The 4,049-nt window shown below is 43.1% G+C and overlaps 1 pseudogene; it reads left to right on the top strand.

Annotated features, from left to right (window-relative positions):
• The window catches only part of LOC102003752, a 9,372-nt pseudogene extending 7,935 nt beyond the window's left edge, over positions 1–1,437 (top strand).
• Positions 1,438–4,049: the final 2,612 nt, after the last annotated feature.

Raw genomic sequence — 4,049 nt, 5'->3', positions numbered from 1 at the left:
AAAAAAAAAAAAAAAAAGTGAAAGTGAAGCTGGGTGTTGTAGCACATGCCTGTAATGCCAGCACTGGGGTGGCTGAGGCAGGAGGATGCACTCCTGGATCACACAGTGAGTTCAAGGCTACCTTGAACTACAAGACCCTGTCTTTAAAAACCAAAAGAAAGAAAGAAAGAAAAAAGAAATCAGGAACAAATGAAACAATTGGAGAGAAAACAAAAGGAGGAGGTCAGAGGCGAATGACCTGAGGGGAACCCCAATGTTGGTAAGAACCTTGGAAGTGGTCACGGATGTGTCACACCATGTGGTTACATCTGTGGACTCAGGACACTACATCAGCCTCCTTTCATCGTGGACAAGGATCTACTGGAATGAGGCCAATCGGTGCTGCTGAACCACAGGCTGCATGCTGTGGTATGGATGCTGTGATGGGGTGCTGACAGGGTTCACAGGCCCCCTTGTCAGTGATGGAAGTAGAAACCTATGCCAATATTGCTGATTGGAAGCCAAGTGTGGTGGGAGACACCTGTAACCCCAGTACTTCGGAGGCTGAGGCAGGATCACTGTGAGTCTGAGGCCAGCCTCAACTACATAGGGAGACCCTCTCTCTCAAAAAAAGTTCTTAATTTAAACACACATACACAAATATTGCTGGTTGGACAACCAAGTCCCGGAAATTGAGAAATCTGTGGCTCTTCCTTTCACCCCTCCAGAATATTACAATAAGATGGGTAGAGAGCCCCCTAGGGGGTCATTCTCTATGACCACCTGGCCTAGGTAAAACGTTGTTGGCCGTAGCCACAGCAAACTAAACCTCAGCCACTTTCTTGAGAGTTGTTGGCTCTGAACTTGTTCGGAAGTACCTGGGCGATGGGCCCAAACTTGTATAGTTGTTTTGAGCTGCTGAAGTGCACCATCCATCATTTTTATTGATGAAATCAGTGCCATCAGGGTGAAAAGATATGATTCAAACTCTGGAAGTGAGAGAGAAATTCAGTGAACAGTGTTGGAACTTTTGAATCAGTTGGATGGATTTGATTCAAGGGGAGACATGAAGGTTACCACAGCCACAAACCAAATAGAAACTTGGGCTCCGGCACTGATCAGACAAGGGTGCGTCGACAGGAAGATGGAGAGCCCTGTCTGATGAAAAGACTAAGAAGCACATCTCTCAGGTTCACATGAGCAGGATGACACTGGCCGATGATGTAAGCCTGAACGACCTGATCACCTGCAAAGGATGACACCAAGGCAATTTGTACAGAAGCTGGTCTCATAGCCTTGAGAGATCCTAGAAGGAAAGAAATGAACAAAGACTTCAAAAAATCTTTTAAAAATGCTCTTCAGAAGACAAAAGAAGACACACCTGAAAGAGTATCTCTACTGAATGACAGTTTCGTTCAGAAAAGTAGTTGGAGCTTTTCCCTATTCCTGGAAGGATGAGACTGAGAAGGTTCCTTGAGGGAAACCATGCTGCAGGTGATTTTTACTGGTGAAATGTGGCATGTCTTCTCCGGTATGGCATGTAGAATGCCCACTGGAGGGGCCTTTGTCTGCACTGGATGCTTCCCAGTAAAGTATGCTCTTTCACACACACACAATAAATGTTTGAATAAATAATTTTTTTTTTTGTCTTTTTGAGACAAGGTTTTGCTATGCACTTCAGGCTGGCCTTGAGCTCACTTTGTAGACTACGCTGGTCTTGAACTCATAAGGATCCTCCTGCCTCAGCCTCCCGAGTGCTGGGATTACAGGCATGCACCATCACACCCGGCTTACATAAAAAATTTTAAAAAGCAATGGTGAAGTATATTTTGATATGCCGAAATACCTAAGGGATTAAAAACACCCAATTTCACTTTGAAATGCCTTTGAAAGGCATTTATAAATAACATTTATAAATAACAATTATTATTTATAAATAACAATTTTAAAAAATGCTTGGGAAACCCTCATTTCTGACCATGACAGTAGAAACAGGAACTAGGTTTATCCTCCTCCCTTAAGCATGTAGAAAGCTGGACCAATTATATAAAACAATGGTCTTCAGCCAGGCTACAAAGTGAGCTCAAGGCCAGCCTGAACTGCATAGCAAGACCTTGTCTCAAAAAGACAAAAACAAAACAAAGCAAAACAATGGTCTTTAGACTTTAAACACTAGGCAGTGCAGAATAGTAATTCCTGAGATAAAATACAAATAAAGTTAACCCTTTGAGTTCTTCATCTTACTGCCTAGAAAGAGTATCCACACCACTGTGTACGAGAGGGAACCTTAACAGAGCCTGACAATATCACTTGTTAAGAAAACAAGAGTTTGGAACCCGGATATGGTGGTGATGCCTGTAATCCTGGCACTTGGGAGGCTGAAGTAGTGGGATAACTCAAGTTTCAGGCCAGCCTGGGCTACATAGTGAGTTCAAGGCCAGCCTGAATGACACAGCAAAACCCTGTCTCATAAAGGGTGGGGGACGGAATTCAGGGAGGCCAAGGCAGCTCCATTTTCAGTTTTTTGTTATTTATTTATTTATTTATTTATTTATTTATTTTTGAGACAAATTCTTGCTATGTCACCCAGGCTGGCCTCAAACTTGAAGCAATCCCCCTACCTCAGCCTCCCAAGTGCTGGGATTACAGGCGTGCGCCACCACACCCAGTTTATGGCAACTACATTTTCAGGGAAGAATACCAAAGAGGATGGAGCCACACAGAGATGGAAGTAAGAAGAGGTGCAGAAGGGGCTTCTCAAGTGTGGGGCTGAGTGCTGAGGAAATCATTTATGCAAAGAGTCTACAAAGGCCCCCACCAGGTTTGCTTCCTCAACCCTGGGCTCCCCAGCCTCCAGAACTGTAACAAGTTAAGTATTTCTTGTTTAAGACCCACAGGTTGGGAATAAAAATGGTTAAAAGGAGTAGGTGCAGCAATCATCCAAAATGCATAAAAACCTGGGAATAATTTGTCTTCCCACAAGTCAGACAGGACAGGTTTCCCAATGCACAGGGTTCTCGGAAGGCTACACAATACACAGAGGAGAGAGGTTTGTCCAAAAGTCTGTTCTAGATCTACCTCAACAACGCTTAAAACTAAGCCTCAAAAACGATCAAACTAGAGCCGGGTGTGGTGGCGCACACCTGTAATCCCAGCACTCGGGAGGCTGAGGCAGGCGGATCCCTGAGAGTTCCAGACCAGCCTGGGCTACAGAGTGAGCTCAAGGCCAGCCTGAACTGCATAGCAAGACCCTGTCTCAAAAAGACCAAAAAAGAAAAGAAACTGCTTCCAAGAAACACTGCCACATTTCAGGAAAAAAATGCCCCCAATATTTAAACAAATATTTAAAAATCCAGCATACAACAATAAAGTTCACAGTGTCTGTTATTCTGTAAAGCATGACTAGGCTTGCAAAGAACAGGAAAAGATGTTGCATAACAAGAAGAAAAAAATCAATCAATAGAACTATACCAGAAATTACACAGATAAGAGAATTCATAAATGAAAATGTTTACGTGGTTATTACATATTTCGGTATTCAAGAAGATCGAGAAAAGCATGAGCATGGTAAGGAGAGAAATAGAAGAAATTTAAAAAAGACGAATCCCATTCTTAGAGGGGAAAAATACAACATCAAAGATGAAAGGGCTGAATGTATAGCCAGTAGTAGAACATGACTTTAGTATGTGTGAGGCCCTAAGATTGATCCCTAGGACCAGAAAAAAAATATTTCCAATTTGAGGGGTTGGAGCCAGGCACGGTGGCACCTGCCTGTAATCACAGAATTCAGGAGAGTGAGGCAGGAGGACTGCCATGAGTTCAAAGCCACTGTGGGCTACATAGTGAATTCAAGGCCACCTGGAATACATAGTGAGACTTTGTCTCAAAACACCAACCAACCAACTAACCCAATTAATTAATTAATTAATTAAATGGTTTGGGAGTATAGCTCAGTGGTAGAATATCTACTTAGCGTGCATGAAACCCCATGTTCAATCTTTAACACGTGTGTGTATGTGTGCGCACGCATGCACACACACACACACTTCAAACTTGAGAAACCTATTCAG

Source organism: Chinchilla lanigera, unplaced genomic scaffold (genome assembly GCF_000276665.1).
Source record: "Chinchilla lanigera isolate Chin_1 unplaced genomic scaffold, ChiLan1.0 scaffold00068, whole genome shotgun sequence".
NCBI classification, from domain to species: domain Eukaryota; kingdom Metazoa; phylum Chordata; class Mammalia; order Rodentia; family Chinchillidae; genus Chinchilla; species Chinchilla lanigera.
Note: the sequence above shows the minus strand (reverse complement) of the source record. Positions and strands in the feature narration are given on the sequence as shown.